General features: G+C 36.8%; 1 protein-coding gene across 5 annotated transcripts in view; it reads right to left on the bottom strand.

The window, feature by feature from the left end:
• LOC124212453 (zwei Ig domain protein zig-8) overlaps positions 1–16,187 on the bottom strand; it is a 508,955-nt gene that overhangs the window by 227,330 nt on the left and 265,438 nt on the right. For 2 of the 5 annotated variants that reach the window (XM_046612492.2, XM_046612494.2), the window contains exon 3: positions 10,818–10,902. The exons of the other annotated variants lie outside the window; for them this stretch is intronic. The gene's annotated coding sequence lies outside the window, so the exon portion shown is untranslated. The remainder of the gene's footprint in view (positions 1–10,817; positions 10,903–16,187) is intronic. 5 annotated transcript variants of the gene reach the window in all.

The raw sequence follows: 16,187 nt of genomic DNA, 5'->3' as shown, positions 1-16,187 counted from the left end.
TGTTCTTCTTCGTCATACATTGCATATTGATACTAGCAATAGCATTAAAGCATTGAAATCTGGTATTTCTCTATTTGGCTCTCCCACTCGCGTAATTGCGGACCAGGGTCGTTGTTTCGCGAATAGTGATTTTAGAGAATTTTGTTTGGCTCACAATATTAAGTTGCACTTGATTGCAACTGGAAGCTCGCGCGCAAATGGTCAGGTGGAGCGAGTAATGAGCACTCTAAAGAACATGCTAACTACCGTAGAAATAACCGGCGACCGGTCTTGGCAGGATGCATTGCCTGATGTACAATTAGCACTAAATTGCACGATCAACCGAGTCACAAAATCTAGTCCTCTCGAATTAATGATAGGAAAAGTCGCCAGACCTCTTGAGCTCATGTTTATTTCTGAGGAGGAGTATGTGGAGGACTTATCTGAAATTAGAACACTTGCAATCGAGAATATTAACAAAAATGCAGAATATGAGAAGGAAAGGTTTGACCGAACAAAGGCAAAAGTAATCAAATTTTCTTTAAACGAATTTGTTCTTTTAAAGAATGAAGAGAGAAATCAAACAAAATTAGATGCAAAATACAAAGGCCCGTATAAAATTATTGAAGTGTTAGAGGGCAACAGATATCTTTTGAAAGCTTTGAATTCCAATCGTACATTTAAATACGCACATGACCGGATGCGAAAAATGCCAGAGGGTAACATTCCGGAAGAATTGGAAATGTGTAAAGAAAATTTTGAATAATGAAATATTTAAGTGTGTAAATATTTGAAGTGTAAACTAAATACATGATTACTTTTGGAAAAATTGTTTACATGAAAGTTTGTAGCCGTAGCTCGGTCGAAATCGGAATTTCTTCAATGAAACCGTGAGTGTGCGGTGGGCAGCTTCATGTAACAGTTGTGTCAGAAAAATCACTCAAGGGAAGTGATTAGACATTGACCACTCAAGGGAAGTGGTCAAGAACATTTGTCATTCAAGGGAAGTGATAGAAATGTTGGTCACTCAAGGGACGTGATAGAAATGTTGGTCACTCAAGGGAAGTGAACGAAATGTAAAAAATGTATTTAGTCTTTAAAATTATCCATATGTATCGAAATTAATTGCTTTGTCAATAAATGTGGGATTGGAACTGAAATTTAAGTTTTCTGTTCAATATAAATGATTAAAGTAAGATTGAATTCATTTAAAACGAACTTTTACTGCTGGAGAATTGAATTTCTTGCAGATCACTTCACATGGGGACATGTGATTTGTCAGGATGGCCGTGTCGGAGAAGAATAAAGAGGATGCATCATCAAGTGAATTGGAAACTTGAACTTTGAATGAGTCCGCCGTATCAAGCGTCAAGCGTTATTCAACATGCTTTGAATATAGAGCAAACAAATGAATTGTTTATAACAACGCTTGGATGAAATCGACAGTCACGGAAAAGCAAGCGAATTGACCGGACGTGTTGAGATCATCGCGCTTTCTATAATGAACAATCCACACATTGGAAATCCTTCATCCTCTCCGCCTTTCCGAGGCTTCACCCCGACATATATATATATATATATATATATATATATATCTAAACGAGAGAATCATGTGCGATAATAATAATAGAATCTTTGTCGAATATCAAAGCTGCAAGGTGTACGATTTAATAAATATCAAACCGTGCCTTAACTGTGGAAGATTTGGGGATAGTGGTTCAAAATGTAAAAATGAATCGAAATGTCTCGAATGCTCAGGTGAGCATCTAGAGAAACGCTGGAACAGCAACGCCATAAAATGTGCAACCTGCGAATTTAGTAACATTAGGTATAAAACTAAGTACAATACAAACCATACTGCATATGATATGGCGAAATATGAAATTTTAAGAAATAAATCGAAAAAAGTGATTGACTTAACGGATTACCCAATCTCACTTGTTCTAGCAATATGGAAGGAAGCAAGCAATCGAGACAGGCAACGGTCGGTACATCAACCCCCTTCAGTGCCAACAACAAGAATACAACAACAACAACAAGGCCTCTCAGTCCCCCGTAGTCTTTCATAATGGAGCAACACATTGATCTGGTTAAAAAAATGCAAAGTCAGATGATCCAAGAGGAAGTTTTTTATACTGACCTTAAAACTCTCAACGAAGGCGTTAATATAAAAGAAACTTGGATTTTATATGTCGACAGGCGTAGTTTAAATGCTAATCACTCTAAACTCAGAGTTCTTATTGAGAGTTTGATGATCAAGCCGTACATAAAAGTATGTGCGGAAACTTGGAATCTTGACCACTATCAATATTTTGATATACCTAGTTATGAAATTTATTATAACAATAGAAATATAAATAGAGCAGATGATGTTGTATATATAAGATAGATAATAAAGTAACTGAAATAACTGAAACAATAGATTTTGGCAAACTTGAGATTCTTAACTCTTGCATCAAATTAAATAATAACAATAATTTAGAAACGGCAGCTATGTATAGATCTCACGATCTTCATAGTCTAGACTTTGTCTCAAGCCTAAAAACTTATATACATCTATATGCATGTATAATAAGAGAAATAGTGAAAATCACCTAACAGTAGGTGACTACAACATAAACATATTTAAATTTAACGTTATCAGTCAAAAATTTCTAAACAATCTACTGGAAAAAACTATTTGCCTGGTTTTATGAATACAACTAGAATATCCGACAATAATAACGAGGGTACCTGCATTGACTATATACTCATTAAATCAGAGTCTATACACACGAAAACCTTTAGATTAATGACTCCGATTACACATCATTATCCAGTGTTCATTTCGATAAATAAACCTCAAACTAAAATAAAAAAAAAGATACAACTTACTATTATAATTAACAAAAATTGCATCATGTAGCAAGTCTAAGAGATTGGGTATACATTAAGTCAATTCAGGATCCTAACGAGGCGACCGACGATTCACTGATTAAAGAAATACGAGATTGTTTAGAAAATTCTAAATATAAGCCTACGAGTAGGAAAATGAACAAAAAAACCTAGAACCGAATGGATTACCAAAGCAATCATAAATTCATGTCGAATGAAAGAGAAACTCAGATGGAAAAACTGCCTAAAAATTCACGGCTAAAGGCTGAATATAGGAGTACACCAAACTATTAGATAAAATTATTACGGATGTCAAATTCAGGCATGATAAAGAAACAATGGAAAAAAATAACAACAATGGAAAACGACTATGGTATTTTATTAACTTTAATATTGGATAAAAAGTTACTGGGGGCAATGGTATCAACCACTTAGTAAATGAAAGCAACAATACAATTGATCGGTTTAGCGATATAGCAGACTATATGAATACACACTTTTGCTGTACAGGAGCTAATTTGAGTAAGAACATACGAGCGCCAGATAAAAATGAAGTGAAAATGCCGCAAATGAATCCAGAAACAATATTTTTGAAACCTATTAATACTCTTGAAATACAATAAATTATAAATAATGTGAAAATAAAAAATGGTGGAATTGATCAAATTAATACAAAGACGATGAAAATAATTTATAATTATATCACATGTGTACAAGCGCACCTTTTTAATGTATATATGTAAAGAAAAATTGAATTCGTCCAAAGACCTGAAAGCAGCTGAAGTACCTATATATAAATCTAGTTAAAAGGATGTGCCTGCCACCTATAGACCGATATCTAATATAGCCGAAATCTTTGAAAAACTAATATATAATATAGTATTTGACTTCATCTGCAAAAATAAAATTCTAGCCACAAATCAATTTGGTTTCATTAAAAAGAAAGGAACTAAAGATGCACTGAGTTTTATCACCAACAAAATCTATGAGAGTCTCGATACAAGTAAACCTATAGTAAAAACTTTCTTAGATTTAGCTAATCTATATTATCTAATCACACATTTAATTATTCTCAAGCCAGCATTTTAGATGTAGAACGAATGTATTACAAAAGGCTATTGTTAGAAATGTGCTATATTGTTGCACACCCCAATTCTGTCAACGGAAGATAAGATATTGAACATCTGAGTACTATTTACACCTCTATGATACATCCTACATAACTATTAATTATCGACTGAGCTTGCTCTTGATTTTACCTTCTATCATTTTCTTACATCTATTTAAACCTTTGACTCTGTGCTTGCTCTGCTAATGATTGAAGTCGTTCTCCTTCCACTACACTCGTGACGATCCTCATGTTCAAAAGTGAGCCAGTCTCAAAAATGGTCGTCTGTTTGATTTTATTCAATTTACCAATCAAGATGAATGCTTGGGAGTTTCTCATCGCAGTTGTTGTGTTTTTTTAATAAAAATAACATTTTTCAAAATAAACATGTTGAGTTTTTCGAAGACGCTTATGTTTATTTATTACTTCTACTCATTGTATTTTTTCTTCGTAAATTGAAAGTGCCAGTTCATCATCAGGTAATTTCCCTTAATTATACTAGCACAATCCCCTTTTTTTATCACAGAAGCTTTCTACATATTAATTTTGTGATAAGTAACTGTATTACATAATTTGTTTTTCTGTTCGTGACAGATGTTCTTAAATAAATTGTTCCGAGGAGGGCCCCCATCCGGGCTGAAACGTTAACACAAAAAAATTGTTTTTGTTATGACCTTCATATCCAAGAATAATATTCACTCAACAATTTACCATGGTCAAGAAATCATTTTCTTCATTTAGCTAAAGCCTTTGACGCTGTCAACCATAACGTCTTATTGGACAAATTAGATTGTTACGGAGTTAGAGGTAATGCAAACAAAGTTTTGAAGAACTATCTACACAACAGGCAATAAAACGTTCGAATAATTGAAATTAGTAGGAATTTCAATTTAACTACGGGAGTGCCGCAAGGAACTATCCTAGGACCACTATTGTTGATATTATACGTAAACCGTCTTGTAATTGATACATCTGAAGATACGATATTATCGTATGCTGATGATCCTGCGGTTACCCTAACTTATGACTCTTGGGAAGTTGCAGAACGAAAAATGAATAATTACTTCAATGACATATCAATACAGCTGGCTCTGAGTAAACTATCGCTGAACGTGGAAAAACAGTATACAGGGTGGGGCATTTAAAGTGTGACAGAGCAATAGTACTCAAACTATTGATGTTACTCAAAAAAGTTTCAGATGAAAGTTACATTGTTCGAGAAGGCCGTCGTACTGGACCATCTTATTTTTTTTTCGGTGGAGGTGCAGAAGCTACGTCAAGGTCAACGTCACTATTTAAATGGAACAATGTACTTTTTTTTACGTCATTATTAATGACTTTGAGGGAAATTCAGAATTTACAACACAAGGTCATTCTAGGCACGCCAAGTACGAAAATAGTCGAAAAATCGAATCAAAGCAAAATAATTATTTTCAAAGGATTTATTAACCTTGGTTTGTGTCTGCCTACAGAAGATACCTAACCTCACCTAACCTAACATCACTTGATTACTTTTTATGGGGTTTTGTCAAAGAACGCGTAATGGCGGTAGCATCTACCACGCCTGACGGCATGAAAGAAAGAATACACCGAGCATGTGCTGAAATTACACCATAAATGTTGGCTGAAGTTAAATGGTCTTTTCATCAGCGAATTCACAATTGTTTACAAGTCGAGGGTCATCACTTCGAGCATCTTCTGTAGGTAGACTATTATTATCAAAAGTTGGAAGTCTGTGAAATCGGCTTTCCAAACATTCGCAGGCAAGGTTGGGATGATATTTTCCCTTGAGTATAATCAATTCAAACCGATGTAGATTTAGTAACATTTGGACGAAGCTTTTTCCCTATCTCATTGTCAGCGGACCCCTTTTTCGACTTGTTAATTTTCTTCCCCCAGCCCCTGTTTTTCTTCTCGGCAGCTTCAGCAGGTCTGCCATGCGAATACAGTAATGCATACGTATCCAGGGATATTGTTATGCAATGCGAATAACCGATGGAACATACTTTCTTTTGCTTACCCGGTCTCGCAAGGTGAGTTGGAAATGCTGAATAAGGCTTAGCTGCTCGACTGTATATGAAGTTTCCCCAGAGTTCTCTGATTCAATATTCTGTGTTGCCTCGTTGATATTCAGTGGACAGATTTCAGCATCAGGATTGAGACTTTCACTCGAGCAATGCGAAACACGAGACATCAACGCAACGTATGTGCTTACATAAAAGCTCATTCCAATATTTTAACTTCATTTCGTTATATTAATTTAATGCAAGAAGCATGACGTACTATTGTGTAAAAATGAGTTCATTCTATCATCTTGAAGCCAGAGGTGATTCCGATATTTCATACACAGATAGTTACAAGAAATTGAGAAGAAAAAATTAACCCCTGCACATATTCATTATACAGGGTGTCCCATAAGTTCCAGGACGGCTGAATCACTTAAAAACTCCGAGTCGTGGAAAAAATGTTGGGCAATAAGATTGTAAGATTTTCCCTCAGCTATTCATTGATGTTCTTGGATTCGATTGTGTAATGACTTTAGAGGCCGATTTTTTTAAATGGGACCCCATATTCTTGACCTCGGAAATGAAGAGGGTGGAAAATTCAAATAAAAATACGACATTAGGCATTGCAGCTTTTGATCTCTGAAGGTAATCTCAAGGTCGAACGCTCGGTTGAGACTCAGAACGCGCATATCCCTAACAATGATATGGTGGTCAGAGATACCAAGGAGAGAGGTCAAAAGCTTGTGTGCGGATGAAAGGGGTAGCAGCTACCCCCTCTCAGATACTGCACAATGAGCCCAATTGCAATAACATCCAGCGTTTGGTTGGAAAACAGAGAGCAAAAACTGGTGGTAACTTGGCCTACTTTCCAGACGATAAGGATGCCACAACGGCAGGTCGAATACTGCAAGGAGAGAGCGCGGCCGCTGTCGGTTAGATCCTATGCTAATGATCGCCGTACCGTGTGGGGCAGTGCAGCAACCAACGAGAGGGTGGAGCTTTTCTGGAGTAGTTGTCGACCACAACAATAATCTTCCCCAAAAGAGGAAATAAACGTATCTATCACCTACCCTGGCACTATCACGCCGTAAATTTTCTGCAGTTCTTAATTGATGCTCAAGTTTAAAAATCTTTGTTGCGATACTTCTCCTTGCATCGTAAAACTGACATTCTGAGCAGTTTGCTTGGTGTTTGATCTATTGTAGTTGCATGGCGAGAGAAATCGCTGTTCTTTGTTGGTGTCGGGAAATCTGAGCTCGGCTAACTCATTGTAGAACGGAAAGAAGAATCTCCGAAAGGTTCCGCTTGGCACAAACGGTGAAGCCATCATGGACCAAGATCAGCTTCGTTCATGCCTTCTAGCTTCAACCCTTTAATTATCGCCCGATGGAGAGAGGTTGGGGCCGCCAATTTTAAATGATAACGCAGTTCCGGGTTTCGAACCGCGTTTATGAATTTAGCTCGGGCTAATTGGTCCCTAGCTTTTGCGGAACAGTCAGGAAGGGAGTGTCGGGCAACACGCCCGATATCATTTCCGATGGAGCCTAAATATTCCTTGGGGCCTTGACACCTATTTTCAGATTATGTAAAATAAAGTTTGGTCAAAAGCTTGTCCCCGAACCTAAGCTTAAAGGCCGCACACATCTTGTCGATAGTTTTGGAATCAGAGTCCGAAAGTGATCCAAGAACAATCAAGGCTGGGCCGGTCAAATAAGCTGTACCAATGTGACCCCATTTTGCGAAGGGCTTCAGCCGCTAACCTTGCGTATCATATTGAATTGACGTTGTCGTACAAACTCCGAATAGATCAACTGTCATACATGTCGGGTTTCAAATCCTAGGGTTTCGGGGGCATCGCTGCATGAGTTGCGGTAGACGTGGAGAGCTGATTTAGTCCGAGCGAGTTTTAAATCTGCGGAGAGAGCACATCGACATTACTGTTCAATTTTGAAAAGGCTATAAATTCTATCAGGTTATCGACCCCCGAGTGAGTCGACGTGACAAGTGCAGCACCGACCTTCTAAAACGTCATACAATTGAACATGGCAACACTAAGGAAAGAAATTAACCTGCGCTTGGTGCTGATCCCGAGTAAACTCGAAAATATTAGTAACTGGATGAATTTCGCTTTCTTCGTAGATGGAATCATACGTTCACTGGTTCATAATTGAATGCATTGAGGTCCCTCCTCCTTGCTGGGACCGGGGTTAAAGGGACGGAAGTCCTTTTAGTCGGGATCGGGACCTGTTCTTGAAGTTTTTGAATACCTCGCAGGATTCCAACAAAGGCTAGAGACACTACTTCCTGCTGTTGCTATTGTTGAGATGAGCAGCCGAATGTTTGGGAAACTCACGTCCTTGATCTGAACGTAGCGTTCAGCCTTGAGATGACCTTGAGAGGTCGAAATTTGCAGTACTTAATATCCTGTATGATGCTAGAATTTTCCGCTCTCCTTATTTCTGGGATAAAAAACTTAGGATTTCTATTTTAAGAAATCGGTTCGAATTTAAAATGTCCTCGCAGATCATTGTCAAGATCAAATCCGCGGTCATGATTGGATAGACAAGGGAAAATCCTACAATTTTAGTGCCCAACAATTTTATTGCGATGCGAAGTATTTAAGTTATTCAGCCATCCTGGAACTCGTGGGTGACCATGTACGTACATTAGGTACACGCGTTTAAATATATATGTGATTTGCGTTATTTCAATCTCCTGAATTTCGATCAATTCTCAATTTCTAAACTAACAATTCTGCCTCAAAATTCATGGTCATATTACCGTTACGAACTTCAACTTTATATGTTATCACTCCCAAGATAAAGAGTTAAGTTCTCTCTAAATCACGATATTTGAAGGCTATAAATCATCTTCAACCATTTTCAGATTAATTCCAGGCTACATGCGTACGCGTATGGGTACGTGACGAATGTTTCGTTCATATGATGTCTCGAGACCGAATTTCAATGACGTTGATTGAAATCGATATGATTTTTCCTAACTCATAATCAGGGGTGATCAAATTTTGAGTGAAATCGACTAAGCTATCTCTCATAATGAGTTTTTGCAATTATGAAAATCAATACTTCCCAATTTCACACTTCATCAAATGAAGAAAATACTGAGAATTTCTGGTCATCGTTTTTGGGGTTACTCCATTTTTCATGCTTGTAAATACTATATAAGCTCACATTGCTGTCAAATCAATGGGTCAATAATATCCCTCTCTTACTCTAGATAAGTATAAGCTGTGATACTGTGTTAACGTTCTCCCACGTCCTCATCAACACGAGATCCGAGTGGTCGTTTAAAATGAAATTTACTGCACAATTTCTGTGGAAACTTCTCCACGTGCTGAGAAAAACATGTTTACTGAGTCACACGTCATCACATGTTGTTGCATAGAATCCAAGTGAAATGGTTACTGAGAATTGCTATACGTACCATTAGACGATCGTACGGGAAGAAACGTTTATAAAATATCTGACCTTGTACACTTGACACTTGATGTATCTAACATATGCCACTAGTGTAAGAGGGAACTTGAAATGATTTTGAGAGGTGACAAAATTTTAAAACTTTCTACTCTTGGAAGCTGATCGAAATAACCTGAATTTTCGGGCCATGCACTCGCATGTAAATGAGTGGAGATGTGAGAAACAACGTGGCTGACAGAAGATTTGTAGCTCGATACCAACTTCACTTTCATACAGATCTTGACGCTTTATACAGAATGGTTTCATTTAGTTTTATTGCTACCTTACCGTTTCATGGGGTAATCGTTATCTAGAAGGACATCCGGGATATTCCGGGTGAAACGGGACGGGTTTTGGCCGATGGTCAGAGGATTCGACGTCTGGCCAGAATCTCTTTCCTTACTATCTGGTGAAAAGTCTTTTATATTTTTGGGTCCCAAATGATTCTATTTTACAGAAAGTTACGATTAAAAGAATAGCCCTTAGGGTCTTTTCGATTCACTAGAAAATTTTATTGAAAATAGTTCAAGTTGTGAAAAAAGTGTCGTATAATTTGGAGCTGGACATTTCCTTTTGTTTGCCTGTAGTAAATTATTTCTAAAAAATATTCTGTTGAAAAAACATCCGGCTCATAATTGCAGCAAACTTTTTCATAATTTCAATTATTTTCAGTAAAATTTTGAAGTGAATCGGGTAGACCCTAAGGGCAATTTCTTCAATTGTGATTTGCGGTAAGCCAAGAATTCTTTGGGACCCAAAACTATGGAACACTCTTCACAAGAGAGTAAGGAACGAGATTCCGACCAGACGTCCAATTCGCTGATCATCGGTAAAACCCGTCCCGTTTCGTGTGAAATATCCCATATAACTCAGATCTATCAACATTTTATGCGGTTTCCTCTAACGAGAGAGGAGACCATTCGCTTGATAGTCCACATATAGGGTGTCCGATTCTGGAAAAACTAGACAAATAACTCTGAAACAAGGAGTGATACAGAAAATCATTTGACTGAAAAAAAAAGAAAAAACAAATGAAGTTTTAATAAAGAAGAACTAAATCCGACTGCCTTTGATCGGCCAGTCTTAGAACTTCCTGCGCGGATGCATTTCAAGCTCATGACACATCATCAACTAAATTTTTAATCTTTGTATTTTTTTTTTTATTTACATAACCCAAAAACTACGGAACCGATCGAAAATGGTCGGAAGTGATTCTCTAGACCTTAAAACATAGAAATTTAGAGAAAACCGCACTTTCCATTCTCGGGGTTATTATAGCATCTCACCATATTATCTCTCTTTTCCAAAGAAAGATTGAGGACGGGAAGAAGGGATTACAACAAGAAGCGTTTTGTGTCAAAGTCATGTACTTACGGATTCTGCTAAAAAGACAGCAACTAAGCTGGTGCTCAATGCTCACTTCAGGACTCTCCACAATCCAGACATCGTTCCATGGATTCTTTGAATCACAAAATTAAAAAAAAAAATTAATTTTCCGATTTGTTCCCCATCACACGGTTTTCAAGACTCAGAACAAATTTTTATACTTTGAGTATAAGCAATAGCCAGTGAAACGAAGCTAAATAGTATACATTCAAATTTATCTCCGTGAAACTCGAAATTTTTCACATCATGGGAAAAATCACTTTCAACTTGAAGAAATGGTAGCTTAGCGGGCTTCCCAGAAGTTACATTATCTCAGATCGAATTGATTGTGCGATAATATGTCCCTCTTTAAACTATAAAACCGCTATATGAAACAAAGATATTCGATTCATCTGTTCGAAATTGGGCTCCCTAAATACAAAAACATAGGGTGCATGTCAGATAGTGATTGGCGATAAAATAAAGTTCATAAAATTCAAATCAGCAATACTTTATTTACCTTTCACGTAAGGATAAAGAATTTAGTAATTGAATTTTGCAAAGAACAGGCCCCCCGAAGTCTGTAACTTTGTATGAATTCTGAATATTCTAATTCAGAGAGAACGTAGGGACAGGATGGAGATCTCCCTCGGGTAGTAAAATGAGGGCGAATTAAATTCGGAAAGTGTCTGAATCAAAACTTTGCTGGCCGCGTGATACATCGCTATTAATTAAGACAAATTGTACTTACAAAGCAGATATCTTGATCTCGATACAGTGAAGGTACATAATATATGAAATGGGAAATCAAATCTCTCCTTGCCTACTCGAGGTAACCGTCGACATTATAATTTCTCAGAAACAGTCGTTGCTCTACTAGTAATGAAAGATCAGCGAAAGAAGCATCTTAAAAGATTTCGGCTCTACTTTCACTTGCGGAGAATCAGACATGTGATATGACTTATAGATAGTTGATGTTACCAACTCTATATGTAATTTTATTTAAAAGTTGCTTGATGGTTACCTTTTAAGTCTCAAGTTGGTACCAAAAATGCTTACAAATGTCGAACAACAACGAGGTTGTCAGCTGTCAGTTGTCAGGTTAAAGCAATGTCATCGGAGAATGCCCTCTTGATGGCTAGGATCGTAAAGTTGGGAACGTAAAATAAACGAAATCACATCAGACCCACATGCTGGAATTTGAGAAATCACCGAAATCTCCTCCATGAGGAGCGAGGAGTCACTTGGAGTCATTCGAAGGGTCTGCTAGGCGCTGCAAATTGCACTAACGGATACTGCTGTGAGGAATATGTATCAATAAAATAAAAGAGCTAACGCTTCGGGACCTATCGTGCTTATATTCATTGACAGCCGGATCGATGATGCAGTAATCACCGCAAAAAATGAAGCCGAAGTCTAACTGAACACAGGACATATTTGTTGGAAAGGAAACAGTACCGTCACTAATCGTTCGTTACCGCTATACTGTGCCGAAATTCACGCCGCTGTCACAGCAGCAAAAAAAAAAGGCCAAGGCTGTCAAGTATCTCTGGATCCGAGGAGGCAAGATCTTTGTGCTTAAAGCGATAGCGGTTCTGTAATCAGATCCGAGAGAATCGAAGAAATCCCATTATAGCAAGTACCACTACCCTAGACAACCCACTAAACGTACTTCGCTAGTGTTACAAAAGCGACGTTGCACAAACGTCAATGATTTCGTATAATCGCTTTGCAAGCGCTGTCAAACTTTAGTCTTCACTGCGTTTTACCCAAGTGGCTTCAATGCAGTACGTAGCTATTTTTGGTGAAGTATTTTATTGTCTCGCAACTGCCAATACTCCAATGCTCAGAATTACATATGGTGGCTGAAACTCAGCAAATGGTCAGGTGAATGCCAAATCTTTGCTAGCTCATATTGATGAATTTCAAGAATATTTCAAGCAGCACAGCTTCGACATCATAGCCGTATCTGAATCTTGGCTGAAGTATATTTTGGATTCGCATATTATGCTTCAGGGCTCGTGTGATGTCATAAAATGGGGAAAAATAGAGGGGAGGTGTTGCTTCATGTATCTCATCAGCTCTAAAATTCTGAGAATCCTTCTTGAAACACCCCCTTTCGCGGAGAGACGCAGTACGTTTATGACAACACTTGCTTAATTTGTACATGAGCTAAGCACGGCAGAAGCATTTTGCTGAATTGACAATAATCACTGTCTACCCAGGTACTTAGAGGATCGCGAGCATCATGGCAATCGATGGTTTGGGTTAACTGGTAGAAAGGTTAAAATTGATCTTGGGTATGCGATCGGTACAAAGAAAATTAATCGGCTAATCGACATCTCACGATCTGTGATTACCGACTCGGTAGAAAAATAAAGGTGAAATAATTTATCAAAAAACAATTATTACAATGATCTTCATCCGTTATTGTAAAATAAATAAATTTTATGTAATCATTACAAAATCAACCAGATTAGAGCGCATGCGAGTAAAACGAAGTTTAATGGAATCAATTTTATAAGAGAAAATTTGGGCACTCGATTGCGTTCTCCTGGAGTCCTCCGTTTGATAACAATCAAGCCTACACCTTAATCACTTCATCAATTGAGGATTGAATAAATGAATTTGTTTAAATCCAAAACTGAGACTGCCTGAATTTGAAAGTTTTACGTAAAAAATTATAAATTCATTAATTATAAAATATTTGTGATCGGATTGGTGGTTCGTGCTTCTAAAACACAGAGACCGGATTTATCAATTTTATTCAAGTCACAAACCGTTTTAACCTTATTCAAGAAAATAAATGAAAAAGGGATTCTACAGTGTAAAGAGAGTAGTTAATTGTGGAAACCTGTTAATATTTCCTAGCTCAGTTTGGTGACGTGGCAAGAAACGTGGTTCCATTTAGCAAAGATTTCAATATAGGCCGTCGTCGAATTATTCCGAACCGAACTGCGATCGAGTACCGAATAATACGATCACTTTCACTTTCTGACTCAGAGATGGAATACGGTCATTTAGTCCAACGTCAAAGTTTTTCCTGCAAATCATACACTTGAAGGATTGCATGCAGGGCATCGTGGATGGTAGGCATTGTGAACAGCGGACTACTACAAATTACCCGTGTAATCGACCCGGGGAAAATTTAAAAATACATGCAAAGAATATATCTCTATTGCTATGTTATCAAAATATTGGTCTAATAAAATGATAAATTATTTTTCAATACATTTAATTTCCGTACAAAATTTTTACAAATACAGTAATTACCTGTTCAACAGGTTACGATAACTACGTTATTTTCGAAGCATCTGGATTTTCTCAATCATTGCTACTGTTTGAGGTTATGTAAATCAATGTTTTGACAGCAAAACAGTCCGAGCTTCATTCGTTCACTACCGTCGCATTGTGCGTGAATTTGAGTTAGCGGATCATTACATTACCTACACTGTCGCTAACCTAAATTGAACATGAATCGAACGTTTTGCCCATCGTAGGGGGAACACGTGACCAACGGGGCATTCAATGTTAACTTAACCAATGATTTTTCCTCACCAGTTTTGATTTGCTTCAGGATCTCTTATACTATTCTCCGATCTCAGAAAAGCGCTCCTGAATTTTTCACATTCTTTTCTATAGCCGTTTTTACGATTATTCAAACCTATCTAAAAATACGAATTTTATCCAAAGTCTCAAAAAATTCCCAAGAATCTAATTTTTTATTCCAATCAGTCTAACAGCGGTCCACAATGGGTCGATTTTTTTAGGACTTTGAACATCTTGATCAAACAATACAGTATGTTTCAACGTTCCCGAAATTCGCAAAAATTACCATGAGTTCTGTGTTTTTGCGTAAAAAGATTTAGGACAAAACAAAGAATTTTTGAAGAATTTTCAGAACGTTCAAACATGAGGTTTGTTTGTTCGAGCCTTTTAAGGTGCTGAAAAAAAATCGAAAAAAATCGCCCCATCATGGGCTCATGTCAGAATGAGCCAAATGGAAGATAACTTGTTCGAGAATTTTTTGAGGTTTAAAAACGGTTTGAATAATCATACAAAATCGACGGTGTCGGAAAAAATCTGAAAAAAATTTAGTATCATTTTTTTTGAGATCGGAGAACCGTATAAGAAATTTTGAAGTAAATCAAAAATGGTGAGGTGAATATTTTTGGTTGAGTTGACATTGAATGCATATATACATCGGTACATGAATTAAGGGTTACCTACGATCGATCCGTTACAATTTCTTTTAATTCGTTTCAAAAGAAAATTATTCAAAACATCAACTTCACGAAGAACCGTGCAATATCAACCCAAGACTTGTATAATCAATACACAACTATTCTTTTTGTTTTTTATGCCACAAGTTGTCCAACTTGTCACAAATTACAAAACTTATTCACTGATATAACCTCAAGATTTCCAATCTTCATTTAATTCTTCTATGATAAATTATTATGTTTTTCGTTCACGTCTGTTGCTATTTAATTGAATTAATTTATGTGAATCATTATCGAACGTTTTATAGGTATTTGTAAGTTTCGTGTAATGAGAGCCTTTGTTCCCACAACCGTATTTTTGTAAGCCCTCAGGGGACTCATTATCCCAGTCTTTGATCAGTGCGTTTCTCTCTCTATTTCTCTATTCCTTCTCTCTCTCTCTCTCTCTCTCTCTCTCTCTCTCTCTCTCTTTGTACCCGCGGATGTGTGTAACCTAGTACAATAAAAATATGTTCTTTCTTTCTTTCTTTCTCTCTCTTTGATTATAAACATATTCTCATTTTTATATTATGTTATTTGAGTGAGAAAGATACCTGTTAGATTATAATTTGTGTGTAAGCATTTGTTGTTGCTTACCTCTACTGACTTGCTTACTTGCTTGCTCTCAAACTGCTTAACTTTGTTTATTAACTGAATGAGATATATCTGTAAGTCGCTATTTATTGTTAACAGTGCTTGCTCGCCTACTTACTCATATATTTGCAATCACTTTATTTTCATTTTATTCTTCCTTCGCTTCATTGTTATTTTCTTTTTAATTTATTCTATTTATTGCGTTGTTCATATTATGTGAGTTGTTTTCTACGATCCTTATTATGTTATGATATCATATGTGTCTATGAATTTGATAGTAAATAATTCTCTATTTTGTATTTCCGGCCTCTCTCTCTCTAGCGAGACTTGGAAGAGTGACGTACGTTGTGTGGCTTCGAGTTTCTTTCTCGTTTATTTATGGAAAAAATTATCTGAAAAATCTATACTGTGGTGCAATGTATGCGCAAAAGAAATGCCTTTCAGTGGGCATAGGATTGGTGTCCAAATTTATAAATTCAATGCCTGTTTCACTGGTTAAGAATTTGTGATAGATTTTCTTCAA

Source organism: Neodiprion pinetum, chromosome 2 (assembly GCF_021155775.2).
Source record: "Neodiprion pinetum isolate iyNeoPine1 chromosome 2, iyNeoPine1.2, whole genome shotgun sequence".
NCBI lineage: Eukaryota > Metazoa > Arthropoda > Insecta > Hymenoptera > Diprionidae > Neodiprion > Neodiprion pinetum.
The sequence above is the reverse complement of the archived record's forward strand: the minus strand, read 5'-3'. Positions and strand labels throughout refer to the sequence as shown.